At 24.8% G+C, this 16,111-nt stretch overlaps 1 protein-coding gene across 1 annotated transcript in view; it reads left to right on the top strand.

Annotated features, from left to right (window-relative positions):
* The first annotated feature begins 411 nt into the window (after window positions 1-411).
* Window positions 412-16,111, top strand: part of LOC114120666 (neurexin-1) — a 225,921-nt gene continuing 210,221 nt past the window's right edge. Inside the window, exon 1 of the mRNA XM_027982637.2 lies at window positions 412-919. The gene's annotated coding sequence lies outside the window, so the exon portion shown is untranslated. The remainder of the gene's footprint in view (window positions 920-16,111) is intronic.

Genomic DNA, 16,111 nt, shown 5'->3' with positions numbered 1-16,111 from the left:
GCGGCGGTGGACGTTGCGTGCACGCGTGGTCGCGTGAGCGGGACGGACCGGCGGCGTGGCGGCGTGGCGGCGGCGGCGGTGATCGTACGTAAACCGCCGTAGTAAAGCCCGTCGTAAGGGTCGCCGCCCGCGCCGTCGCTCTAACGATGGTATATTATACGCACGCCGCCGCTGTTTTCATAGCGGAAAGTCCGCGCGCGTGTACACCCCCGCCCCCCCGCCGACACCGCCGCGAACCGGCCGTACACCGCGAGCGCCCGTCCCGCGGTCGGCCGGCGTCGCCGAACCCGTCGGCCGCCGTCGCGCGCGGACAACGAGCGCAGGGCCGACGGGGGGTGGCGCGAAGGGGGTGCGAGTACGAACGCGACGACGACCGCGCGCGCCGCGTCACGTCCGCCGCCCGTCACGCCAGCGGTCCGTACGGCAGTAGTCGTCTTTCCGCTTCCACGTCGTCCGCGCGTTCGGCCGTTCGTCCGCCCGTCCGTGTCTGTCCGCGTCTTGAGCGCGATCGCCGTACTCGCGCCGCGTCCTCCCCGAATCCCCGGAGACTCCGTCCGATCGTCTCGCACCAACTCGATTCCCGCTCTCGGTCGGTCTCGTCGATCCGCGTTCATCTCTCTTTTTTTTTCGATTTTCACCTCTGTCGAAATCTTTCGCGTGAAACTCTCGCGTGATCAGTTCGCCGGCGCCTCTCCCGCACTTGCCCGACATTAACCGTCGTCGTTCGGCTATTCCTTCTTTTCCGAATATATAAAAATAACCACCACTACCCGATTTACTGTCGTACGCGACACGACACGTCCGATAGTGACGAGTGAAACGATTGTCGTCTTCGTCCGTCTCCGCCGGGCCGGAGGAACAGTGGCCTCTGCGGCAGTCGGTTTCGTCTAGTTCGACTTACGGACAGTTCGTGATACACGTGAGTAAAATATAACCCTCTGGTATAATATATCATAATATTATATATAGACGTGATTAATATGTTACACGATGAAATTGTCATTAGTTCTTGTCTTGTCGATAATATAATATTTTTATAAACGGTGTACGTTACCTACTTAGCTACGTAGAGCCCGTGGAGGTGGTCGTTTTAAGAAAAAAAAAATCTAAATAAGTAATAACCATAAATGTGGTTGATAAGTACAAACGGTTCCGGTAAAGAATTATTCCGAATATTTAGGTACTTGACAGTTATGTTTTGAATCGTTTCCCAGAATCAGCGACGGTTATGTCATGTGCTCGATTTTCCCCGCCATTATTCAAATAAAACGTGTCTTAATCGGCTGATGACGACTTGACGTTACGATGTCGTATGATCCACTGACGCCGACAAATCAAATGCACAGCAATACATAGCTGCGTATTCTGACTTTCTTCACTTTTTCTTCTTCAACCACGTTTTCGCGAATGATAAATTTCTGCGGGTTTATGGTTTCTCGGAAACACTTATCATGAGTCGTTGTGGGTGCATTTCACCGTTACCTACAGATATAATAATATTATTATAATGTAAAACGCTTCCTAGAACCACAACGTAATAATACTCTCTTATGAATAGTGATACAAACACGTTAAATATAATAGTAATAATAATTTTATTCTAGAAAAATAATGTCAACCATTGGATGGAAAAATTCGTTACTTATTGACCAGTGGTTTAGGCATTTATTTTATTTAATACAGTTGTGATTTAAATGTGTTTTTTAATACCTTAAGTTTCAATACAAAATATACGTTTCGACATGATTGTTTTGGGTTTTAATTTTTTGTATCATATTTAATGTTCTATCTTCTATGGTCCATGGTCTATGCAAGCAATTACATCCGATTAGTTTGTATTATAATATTAGTGAAGTAAATATTTTTAGTGTTGCTTATTGTAAAATAATGAATAGTTTAATAAATTTTTGTTTGTCGACTTATCGTAATTGTTGTTAATGTTTATTTAATTGAATCGTGTATATAATAGCATAATATATCTAGGTGTATAAACTATATTATACCTAGACGTATAAACTATACAACTAATTAATATTTTAACTTTTAATTTTTTTTATTTTCGTTAAATATGAAAGTATAGTTTTATATCAACAAAATTATCTCCAGTACAGAAGAGTTTTTCTCGAGGTTTTTACTGATTTTAACATTTTATTATAGTTTTTTATAACAAGGTACATGGATAATATCCTTGATAATATAGTTATAATATACCTAGGCCATAATATAAGTTCTATGTATGTAGTTAAACTGAATTTAAATTTCCGACAATGTGTTTATGGGAGGTTAATACGGTTAACGAGTTTTGTAGTTACTGGAATGCACATTTTCAAACGCGATACTTCCGAGTATAAAGTATGCGCAGAAAAGGTGTGAATGAAATAAAATATATAGCTGACTGTTTTAATTCTTTAATTTTATTATCACTATTAATGAATAGTAATGTATAAATGTGTTTATAATATTAGTAAGCAAAGAATATTTCTAAAATAAATCTAGAAAAGTACAAACAAATATATTGAATTAATCATTTTGTGTAAGGTATTTAAAAGTATGTGCGTGATAGAAATCATCTGAATAATGTACATCCTAATATTGTTAGATTAGATACATCGTTTAATGAGTCATTTTAACTTTCCCAAAAAGTATTTTAAAACTGACGCAATAAAATATTGATAATCTGATACTATTTACATACAATATACTATTTGAATATATTTTCTGTGGGATTATTTCGAAGTTTCAACAATTTTTGTTTTTATGATAATGTTTATTATTATTCTACGTATTTCCATGTAACTGTACATCATGTAATTATGAATTTAAAAACATTAAAAAATATGTATTTTTGTATTTGTGTTTAAAAACTACATTTTGCTCTTTTAGTACTGAATAGGTATCTTAAAAATAATAATACGCTTAGACGACCCTGTAAACAAGATGCGTAAAGTATATTGTGGTGCACGTTCTACATAATCTACAGGTCGGTACAATAAATATATTGACCAGAATAAAAGTTTGAGGAACACAAAATAAGTTACCTTTATTGGAAACAATTATATTGAAAAATAACAGTGTGTGTGCAAAATTAATAATATTGGAAATTTATTATTTTTCATAAGATATTACTTAATATTAAAGTAGTATATTTAATTTTATTTGTTAGTTGTTATTTATTTCTTTTTTTAGATAATCTTATAGTTATAAAATAATATTGTGACACAGTATTTATTGGCAGTGAAATACAAATGTCGTATTATTACAATTTATGTGTAGAAAACAAATAGCAATACCCATATCTCGATTGAAAACACTATCAAATTATAATATATTAGGGTGATATACATCCACCGTTATCGAATGATAATACTATACTCTGTGTGCGCTTTTGTCTTTTGACCAATCGAATTTGTACTTTCCTAAAATATGCTATTGTCAGCTATAATAGTAATAAAATAATGCCTGCACATTTAGTATACGTGATACACATATATATATAAATTATATTTCGATATCTATGACTAAAATATATACTATGAAAAATTTGAATTTTAAATACTCATAAAAAATATTCTGTCTGTGTAATTAAATTTTTTTTTAAATTTTTTTTTTTAAAACAACTGCTATAGAATCTTCATTGAATTTTCCAGTTTTCATAGACATTGTTATCAACATTTATAAAAATATAACTAAGTAAATTCTAAAAATACAAAAGCATATAAATTGATAAAAATTAATTTTAATGTTTCAAAAATAATTTAGTGTATAACTAATTTAAATTTCATTATTGGTTGAATTTTTCAAGTTTCTAAAGTCATTATTTTTGTAATTACATCAAAATATTGTTTGAAAAGAAATAGAAAAACTTAGGTATCTTACAATTGAATATACAATGATATCATTGTTAGAATATCAATCTTTCATAAAAAATGTATCCCTCTTAGTACTTAACTTTTTTATTATTTCTAGGTTAGAAAAAAAATATGAAGGTATCATATACTACATTTTCAGGTTAAAAATATTAAAATTAAACATTATTTAATTTTGCAACTTTAAGATAGTTTACATATTACTGTGATTTTGACGTAGTAGTAAGATTTTGAACTTTAAATACGTATACAAACTAATTTATAAGTATGCATATTGCATATATTTTTTTAATTTTGATAACTTCTTAAGAGAGGAAACTTGATTTAAAATTTTAAGCACTTTTACTAAGTCTAAACATTTAAATCAATACTTACTTAACAACACAAAAAGAGTCAACATGTTTTTAAGTCTAAATAATGTCTAGAAAATGTTGATAATAAATATTCGGTGGAGGTTTTAAATCTCTATAGTTAGTTATTCATTTTTGAAATTATTTCAAAAAAATTTCGATTTGGTCACAAATCACATTTTTCCATTAATTTTAAAAAATACTGGTCAGTACAAATTAGTTACATTTTTTTTATAAATATCAATAGGTAATTTGAAATAATTTTCGGAGAATCGGTGCTGAATAATATTATATTAAACTAGTATACATCCTGCCTTTATGAGCCGCACACTCCAGGTACTTAATCTTCGGAAAATTTGGTTTAAATAACTTCACAAACACCCTAAACCCTTATGTGTGAAATCTGACGAGGTTCTAATCCCACGTGGTCCGACCGTGGCAAGTGTTGTCAACGGTACTCACGGCTACTGAGTAGCCAAGTTTATTCCGTGGGTAATTTCATGAAACGTTCGTATAATGGCCGTTTTCTCTGTGTCTGCTTCCAATATCAAACTATGTCTGACCGTTTTGCCACTTTCTTTTATCGTGTTTACGAATGCCCATGTATAAGTATTGTATAGTGCAACATGCTATAATCTTGATCTATAACCAATTATTTCACGTTAAGTTGAGTCGTATAAAGTGCTGCGTAGGGTCGAAACAAGCTTTGATCACTTCAGGCTCAACGAATTGTGCTTCTGTTTTTCTAAAATTACATTAAGAATGAATAGACTAAGTTTATATTATATTGTTGTTTAGAATTTAGATAAATTAATTTACTTTGTGGAATATGAGTGGCATTTAGGAAATCTAGTATAAACGTGAAATTTTATAGGTTAGTCAGATATTATACAGTAAAACTTACATTTAACGAAATTTTCTGTTCAACGAATTATTTTTGAGAACCATCACCTTCATTATTAATCATGTGTTAATTCTAATTAATGAATTCCTCTGTAATGCGAATTAATTGGTATATAACATAATAAATATAAATTAAAGACATATTAGACCATCCTCATTTTATTTAATATAGTGAGAATGTTTCTAAAGCTGATACCTAAATGGATTTTAAATAATATATGTTAATGTCTTATGATTATCTATATGGATACATCTTATTTGATTACATTTTTAAAAATGAGTTGTTTAGTATAGTAATTAATGTAGCCAAAAAATACTGGATTTTCTACTTTTGTTTTGCATACCAAAACAAATAAAAATATGGTGAAGTCATTTTAGATTTAAGAGTAATTATGAGTTATAATGAGTCTTATTTGTAAATATGTGGGGAAGTCGGGGGGAAAGTGGTTATCGCTTTACTGTATAAATAATAGTAAATATCGAAGCGTCACTGTAATGAATATTTTACATTTGAAATAATGATAGGTATATTATTGTATACAAAAAGTAATTCTAAATGAAGACAGACTATCAGCGTACTCGTATATCGCAGTAAACTTATTTCATTTGTTTATTGATAAAGGTATTAAAGTAATTTCTTTTAGTATTAGTACAATCAGTAGGATGGTTTTATTTTTTTTCGAAAATATTGCATTTATAATCATTTATTATCTATATTATTGTTATTAACTTTTAAATTGAGTTTAGTTTACCGTGAAACAGTGTAAATAGGTTCATAGTTTTAATAGATATCATAAAATTAATCTATGTAGATATTTTAAAAATGTCATTACTTGTAATAAAAATAATAATATGCGTCATTTCGTTCAAATTTGAACGTTAAATAGGTAATATCAATAAAAAAACACGGTTATACATTTTTAAATTCCTTAGTTTTAAAATGGACTAGGTAAATATGATAAACTTTGTATTAAATAGTTAGCCTTAGCCAAAAAAATGTACATTTTATCATTTTTCAATTAAAATTTTTTTTCAGATTTTCATAATATTGACAAATTTAAAATATTTTTACACATCTATTTAAGAACAACTTATAAGGTATATTTTAATAGTTTTTTAAGATTTTTGACCCGCTAATAATTTTTTTATAGACATAAATAGAAATAAAACTAAAATAATTAAAAATTTCAAATGTTTATAAATGATTAAAAATGAGTTGAAATATTTTAATTTTTACTATGTATAAAAAAATACTATATAATTAAATTTACTACCAACATTTTTAACCAAAAGTTGAAAATCAAAGCTATTTTTACTGTCCTAAAAAAAATGCAGATACAGGTACACATTGACACAGACATACAAAACATACATAATGTTGTGGTAAAATCAATATATTCATTGCTCTGTTCAGAATCTAAAACCATTTAAAATGAATCAGATTTTAATTGTGGTAAAATTCACTGGGGTTGAGTTATATGCTACATATCTTCATAGACTTTTTATTATTTATGAATGAATACAAATAAGTGATATTGTTGTAAGCTTACGTTTCTATTGAATTTTATTATTTTAGGTTTAATATAATTATAATATTAAAGTTATAATTAAATAAATGTCATACTATATTTTTAAAATTTTTGAAATCTTATATAATATTATAGTTTTATTAAAAGGAATTCCTCGAGGAATTCATTATTTCATTCGATATTGTCATACTCACAACTATTAGATATTTAACCAATCAATTTTATGAATTTGTTCGTATTTTATATTTAAATAAAAAATAAAATTTTAAATGTTTTACTTTAAAAACTCTTTATTCAATTTTAGTTTTGTTTCACTTATAATTGTATTTATAAAATACTTCTATGTGTACTAATTATTTTTTAACAAAAACTTACTAATTTAAAGCGATGTAGTAATTTTATTAGTGCACTTCTTTAAATACTCAAAACAACCTAGAAATCATAAAGTACGCATCCTAATAGTATCATCATTTTATTGTACATTAAAGGATATTATAATAAATTTATATTTGTCATAACTATTGGTAATATATTTAGCATATGTAATCTTTCTATTGAGAATAAATAACTACCATATCTCCTTCATAAGATACATATAATTGTGTGCATATTTATCTAGATGCAAATAAAAGTATGTTGATAATTATATTTAGAAAAATTAAAGATAATTTTACTTTTAACTAGATAATACAATATGTAAATAAGCTATTAAAACAAGTATAAAACTTGGGAAAAATATAAGTTGAACATATCTTTTAAATATAAAATGTTTTCAGATTATTGGAATATAGTTACAACTAGTAATATTATACACATCTTGATATAAAATCTAATTTTTTTTATTAAAAAATAAAAAAATGAAAAATCTATCATTTATTGTAAATTTCATTATTTTTAGAAATCGTAAATGTTGGACAAAATTGTGTCATTAAATTAATGTTATTTATAACATAAAATAATTATTTTACTATAGACGATTTAAATTTAATTTGTCTAGATAAAATAACAGATTAATTGTTATGTATTTAAATAATAAAAAGCAATTTTGTATATAATACTCTAGTAACATAAAATTATTGATATTATTAATATGTTCATATACTAAATTAATATTATAGAATTCATAGAATAAAATATTATCTATTAAGCAAAAAAAGACTCTTATTGTTTAAAAATATAACTAGAATAATTATAACTTTTAATAATTTTTATAATGATTTTAATAATATAATGTTTATGTAATAAAAATTGAATTTTGTTTTAATGCATATCATATTAAGTTAAATTATCTCACAGATATTATGAATTATTAATACGCCAGAATAATATATTTATCTCTTATTTCATATAAGAATACCTATAGTTTGAATATTGCTCGACAAACTTGATTAATGTGATGTATCATTTCACTAAAAGTATTAGTTATTTATTCATATCCCATGTGCATGTATCAAATCATCATTAATAATGAGTTTCTAAAAAAATATAAACAAATATGTTAATATATATATATATATATATTTATGATTTATATAATATGCAAACATTTATTTAAATTATTGGTATCATCATTATTTAAAATTTGCATTGATGTATTGAGGTTGGAAATGACAGAATGATAAATTTATCTTTTTTAACTTATGTGGTTAATAATGAAAATATTATTTTCATTTAAACGTGATTTTCAGACATTTGGTGGTATATTAAATACTTAACTTTAGAACAGATTATTATACAATGCCATAAAGGGAGTTGAGAGTCTATTATTATTAACAATTATATTTGTCACTTAATTCTTACTAACTATTTGCTATTTTTAGACAAACGAATCATACAATACAATAATATTAACGTAAGGATATATTGACAAAGAAAACAACTATTTATAGTTCTAAAAATTCAAACGGGACACGCGACACATATTTAAATATGTTATTCTAACAATACGTTTCTGATTTTTATAAGCTTATTATTCATCTGTGTCAGTTGATAAAACATAACCCATCATCGGTTCTCAATAAAGACTTTATTAAAATAAAATAATGTTCTTATAGTTACTATTATATTTAATGTTAAAATAATCGAATTACTCAAAAATTAATCAGGCATGTTTTAGATGTTATGCATTTTACCACCAAAATTTAGTTCATCACTGTTGAAAATAAAATTATACTATCAATTACTTATGTCAAGAATTATATTTATTTATATAATCCAATTTATAATTTATTTTGTCTTTACAAAAAATTAAATTAATTGATTCATTCTACTAGAAAAGGTTTTAAGCTTTAAAAGAAAAGATTTAAGAGTTTGGAATAAAATTAGGGCACCAACAAATTTTTAAAGACAGCAGTGGGTAGCTAACAAATTGAAAAAACCAAAATTAATGTTATTTTATAGAAAATGCATGTTAAGCGTTGTTATATAATGTATATATAAAAAATGTTTTGTATGAATTAATAATTTACTAAAGCACATCGAAATTATTCACCAGATGTTATTTTTAATATTAACGAAACAGGCTTTTTTTTAAACGTTTACTTAAAAAAATCGTATTAACTATAATTTGTGTTATTTTTAAAATGGACTTTAAGTTACCATGGTCGGCTATATTTTATTTTCCAAACTTCAAATTATCTTACATTTATTTTACCCCGTAATTTACTTATTTGTAAACTGATCCTATTTATATAGTTATAGTATTATGATTTTTAGTATTTTTGTGTTGTTTGTACTTAAAGCATTAAAAAATATCATTAAATATTATACTAATCTAAAATATCACTTCCACTTAATATACACAGTTGTCATATTTTACATAAGAAGATTAAATATATACAATTTTTATTCGGTTAATATTACATTTTATTTAATCAATATTGAAAGTGTAATTATTTACCATGAATATTTACATCTCTAAAATATGCTAGTTCCATCGTATTTATTTCATATTATCCTTAAACCAAATGATTCAACTATTTATTTATGTATCTATAAAATTGTACTTATATCTGTCTAGAAATAATCGTACATATTTTAATATGAAAAATAAAACAATATCCGGTATAAATGGAATTATTAAACGTTTGAAAGAACAATTATTTTTTTATAACAACAGTTTTCATTTGTAAGTAGTATAATTGCATATACGAAACGCCGTATTACAATATTGGCGAATACAAACTATTATGATGAAATATTTTTTATTATAATAATAATATCATATTTTATTTTGTACGTTGGATTTGAAGAGGATGAAGTGATAATTAAACATAAAATTTGTTTTTTTTTTCTTTTATTAATAAATGCATTTTAATCCTAATAAAATCCAATTATTTATCTGAACTATGATGGTTAATAGATATTTTCTATGTATAATAAGCTTATTTTAATTAATAATAATTAGTATAAATCTTTTTGATTTTTATAAAAATATTCCAATATGTTTAAAATGACCTTTTTATGTTATTATACTCACACAATTTTTCGTTTTACTGAATAGTATAGGAACCAAATTAAATTAATTTAATTGAGAATTTCTAAGAAAAATGAACTAAGATAATGGAGAAGGTAACATTGTGTATAACATGTAATTGAATTTTTCTTACTCCGTTAGATCTGTTCCAGATTATTTCTTCTTTAACAAGCAATGACGATGTATACGTTTTTTAAAAGTTTTACCATGGAGTTAATGATATATATATATATACATACATACGTTTTTAGCATCAGTATTTTCTTTATTTTCTATGGATTTATTTAATAAACTGATATATTTATTATAAAATTATATAAGATGTATTTAAATATTATATTATGACTAAAAATATTTTGATAAAAAGAGACAACACAATATATACGTCATTATTCTGAAACTTCCTTTTCTTGAAATTTCTTCAATTTATTTTAAAATTTACACCTCGAAGGGTTTTTTTAAAAAATATTGAATTCAAACTTTCATCCGAACTGTATTTTATTTTCTATTTTTATAGTTAATTCACAATGATTGAATATTAGAGTTATATGAAATGTTTTAATTATTTAATTTTTATAAAGGGTAATATTATACTCTAAAAAAAGTTTAAGTGAATTAACAGGTTTAATTGTATAAATTATTAGTTGTCTATAGAAAAATTTTAATGAATCATTGTTAATTATTTCGTATTTTGAACTATTTTCCATATTTCAAAACTATGTAATTTTATTAATAATAAATTTAGTTAACAATTTCAGAGAAACTTGGAGAATTTTTTTTTTATATTTCTTATTGCTATTCAAACATATCAATAGAAAATAAATTTATTTAAGTTTTTTTTTTTTTTTTTTTTGATGATATATAGAAAGAACAAAAACATTTAATATATAATGTTAAAAAAGTATACAAAGATAAAATATTTTTTTTGTTAATCTTGATTTTCTATAGAATTAAAAATCAAAAAGAAAGGGATATTATTTTAAATTCGAATAAAAGTTATTTTGTGTATAGTAATATTTATAATGTGAGAAATACTAAGTACTTATGAACGAAGAAAGTTTTACTAAATTACTAACTAAAAAATATACTATTATAAATTTACATTCGAATGAAGTTTAAAAGAGGATCTTATTCGAAACCTTTTAAATGTATAACAAAATATTCAAATACTTTATGATAAGACTTCAATACACGAAAACTCAGAAATATGCTAAAATATGTAAAACAAAATTGATATACTTTTAGTTATTTTGTTAAAAACAAAAGTCTATTTGAATTCAATAAAATATTTAGATTACTATGAAAAGAAAATATTTTAAATATTAAATTTTTGTCTCTTACTTTTAAATAATTTAATATATTTTTTTATTAGTTATGTTATGAAGGTAATTAAAAAGTTCAATAATGTTTTAGAATCTGAACGGAGTAATAAATGTACTGATTTTATAACGATATGTGAGTTTTTCTTCTTTGTTTATTTGAAAAACAAATAAACAAATAAGGAAAAACATGAATTCTTACGTTAAACTAGTTTTTGACAAATCTGATTTCTTTATATTACTATTATAATTTAATAACAAATAACTGTAAAAACTTAAAATGTTTTTATTATAATTTCATATAATATAAACTTACAAAATATTTTAATCTTTTATTTTTTTATTTTTTTTTTTTATGTTAAAAAAAACTATTTGATTGATCAAAATTGATAAAAATTAATACAAGCTCTTACATAGATTAAGTTTATTCTATCTGTATAAAAACATAAAAAATACACTATCAAGATTTATTTTTATATGCATTCAATTATCAAATTGTTTAGCTTAATTAATCAAAATCGCGAAAATATATTAACTACAAGTATTTTGTAGTAAACAATTTCTAAAGTTCTCGATTTTTATAGCTACAATTTGGAAATTTAATAAAATACTGCTTATAAGCAATTCTTATTTATCCTAAAGAATCTAAATAATGTATAAACAGCATTATTGTATATAGTCATTTGAAGTTCAAAATTCAAATTGAATAAAATTATATATTATAACGATGTTGTTATACAGATTTTAACTGTATTGTTTAAATTAAAAATAATATGTAATTATGAAGAACTTTTACCTATAACATGAATATTAACATAATATCGCTTCATTACTTGAATAGCGATATCAATAAAAATATTATGAAATTTACTTAGTAGTTAGTTCTAGGTTGACAAAGCGTTTTCGCTCAGAATTGTATTTCGGATACAATTATAATATTTCGTTGTATTCAATTTTTACAAATACGTTACAGTCACTCGATACTTATTGTATAGCATAGTGGTGTCAACTTGACCATATTTTTTAAGTTTTATTTTGTTGAGAGTGAAAAAATATTTTATTGGCATAGGTGAACTTAAAAAATACTAATAGTAACATATTGTGTATTTTACTGGGACAAAGAAATGGAAATGTTTTACAACATTATAGATAACTATTATTTTATGATTTGTTTTAAATGAAATGACTATAAATTTAAATAAAAAAAAAAAAAATTAATGTTTGCAGTGCATAATTTTAATAATAACTTGTATATTTTATCGTAAATTATGTACATATATGTTTTTGGTGTACTGATAGTAGTGAGATATATTATTTAGCGTTGTTTAATCGGTATATATATATTTTAATGGACTGACACATAAACCATTTAAAATACAAATATAATATGAACTCATGGTAGGGAGTTGCAGGTTGGTGTTGTGGGTATTAGCTCAATACCGAATACAACTACGTCTCTCCTACACCATGTGCCTTTGATAGATTGGCGGGCGTCACAGGCCAGGACGTCGTAACTGACATCCGATTGTATCACTATCTAACAATTTTGAGTATCCAGTCAATGCCACTAAAAATGTTTGAGTCCAACACTAAGTGTTAAAAAGTCTTCAACGCCCAAAATTATTCAAGTACTTTACTATGCTTCCTATGAGTCATTTATAGACTATATTAATCTATTAAGCTATTAAAAAATAATAACTATTTATTGATCCATATTTTTTCTTTAACTATAAATGCAAATATATTTTGGTTATAAGTATAATTCATTTTGATATATTTTTAAATATACTCTAAATAAATGTAATATATATATATATATATATTTATAAGTAGGTACTTTCCTATAATGTTTACATAAAGAAAACCAAAGTATATAAATTATAATTTTATTGATTAAAAATGTGTCTTTATCATACTCATTTTCTAAGCAATTAAATATATTATCAAAAAGGTAACTTCATAATTATATATTATTAATTAAATACATACTTTATTTATATATATAAAAAAAATTATGCATTATGTATAATTTATTTTATTATAATTTAAAATAATGGATTTCTAAAAATTATTTACTACGCTTTTCTAGTCACGTTATTTGTGGAGAATTACTTTTGAAGGAGTGTCAGATGCTCAACATACTATTCCCAAAGTCCAATACTATTAGGATAGCGCGACTTAAGTTATGATTTTTATCTCTATTTATTTTTATTTTATTATAAAGTTTTCCTGACAGTCATCTAACTTATTGATTACAGATTTTTTTTTCTAGCAATTTATCAACACATTTTATCTTACAAAAATTTACATTGATATATAGAATAGGATATAATATAGATAATAATATACATATATCATTATTATTTTTTAATTATTGTGAATTCAGAACATCATGGCTTGATCGAACAGAAGTATTGTTCACTTTTTACGTGATTTAGTGGGTCAAAAAAGTTGATAAAGATATTTTAAATGTAGGTTTTAACTGTGGAAAGTTTGAAATTTGTATGGAGCACTTCATTTCTGACATACCATGGTGAATTTGTATTTTGGACTGAACAACTTGAATTTTGTTTATATTGGTTTTGACACGGTAGTTATGGGGGTCAGCAAATGGTACTCAGCCACTCAGGGTTGTAAAATTTGTTTCTAAAGAGCGGCTCTTGTAGTTACCATAAAGTTGTAGTGCTTTACTTGCATAACAACTATGGAATAATTGATGTAACTAACACTTACACACGATTTTCTATTATATATTATAAAATAGAAATAAATATGTAATTTATAAATTAACTATTGTGGTTTATAAGACTATAATACTATTTAAAAATTAAGTGCCTTATTTGATAGCAATGTAACATTAAAATTTTTTATAAATTGTAATAATTTTGTTTTAATACTGACTATTTTCAAAAATAAACATTAACGACAAATTTCGTATAATAATTTGATTATATTTTGTATACAATTACAGTTTTTGATCGATATTTGAGTATATACAACTAATTGGAAATCGTTTTAAAGGTTTGTTAAATCTGAATAGGTAGTTATGATTAATAAATTATAATTATTTTATTTTATATTTATTATTAATTATTTTAATAAAATACATAATATGTAGCTTCATATTTAAAATACAATTATTAATGAATACATAAATATAAAATGTTATAAAATGTTTATCTAGTATTTGCTTTTGATATTAATTTGACATTTGTGTTGCAAATTGACCTTTGTTTATTATAATTTTTCTAACCCTTAGAGTACAAATAACTTTGATAATTTATAATAGATTGTATTATGTATTTGATTTATGTGTAATAGATCATAATAGGTACATTAAAATTTAATATTACTCATACTAAATGGTTAGATCCCTGGTACATGAATTACAATTATTATTTGTTACTAAACTATTTTTTTTTTTTTTTAATGCATTATAATTGAATATTTGTTGAGTTATTAAAAATACTTCAATTTTCAACGTTGAGGTTCTTTTCTGATAACAAATTAGATCTAGTTGAAATATTTGGGGAAGGAAAAGGATTAAAGTAAACTAATCTTTAGCCCAAACTACCTAATTTACTAAGTTGTAAGACGTTATATTTACATCAGACAAAATTTTATTCATATAATACATTTTTAAAAATCTTTTACCTCTTTTTGAGGTTTTTATAAATATATAAATATATAATTTTCATTTCATTTTATTTATAATTTTTTTTTTATTTAAAATTGAAAATTAATGACAGGTTACTTCATAAGTTGATAAGTTGTTTAGAAAATACAGAAAATACAGTTTTTAGTATCTGATATTTAATAAAAAAAAATAATAAATAGACCAAACTATAACGTGAATATTTATTATTGTTATCTTTTTTTAATTATAAATGTTACATAGTACATTGTGAGTTGTGATTTACAACTTTTTGAAAGACATTTCATACTTTTATTATACCATTTTGTTATTTTATAATAAAACATTTTATTCTTTATTTTAATTTCAGAAAGCACAATTTGGAAGTAATATTAACTCTTATCTTTTAATATTAACTTATATATACCTACACTTAACTGCACTTAAGTGATCAAATCGAGTAAATTTCCAAAACTTGTATTTTGTTTTCAGTTCAAAGTTGTTCTATCGTAATAATACATTATACAATGCATTTTTGTTATCAATAGTAGATTAATACTAGCAACATAGGTATTAAGTTACACATCTATAGAAATATAAGTATTTAATTTGATTAAAATTGATTATAAGGATCTAAATAAAATTGTATAATGGGATTATAGTTTTTTTTTTCGCCGTTGCTAATAGTGAAATATATTAATTACCTATATGTTATCATTTTCGTTATGATTCAGATGTGCATTTAAATTAATATTAATTCTAAAATTTTCTAATTTGTTTTCTATTTATTAAAATATTAAGGATAAAAAAGCTTCATAAAATTTTAATTTTCTATATAATGTATAAATATGAAATTTATAGAGTTAATTGGATACAATTTTTATATAAAATGGAATTTAGTTTGGTTGTTTAAACGATTAAACGTGAATATACCTAATATGCAGTATTTCATGTTAACATGTTATCAATTGTATAATAAATTAAATGAAATCTTAGAAATAATGTTTAAAAAAAGATTATATTGTGTTGAAACTA

This window comes from Aphis gossypii, chromosome X (genome assembly GCF_020184175.1).
Source record: "Aphis gossypii isolate Hap1 chromosome X, ASM2018417v2, whole genome shotgun sequence".
Taxonomy (NCBI): Eukaryota; Metazoa; Arthropoda; class Insecta; order Hemiptera; family Aphididae; genus Aphis; species Aphis gossypii.
Note: the sequence above shows the minus strand (reverse complement) of the source record. Positions and strands in the feature narration are given on the sequence as shown.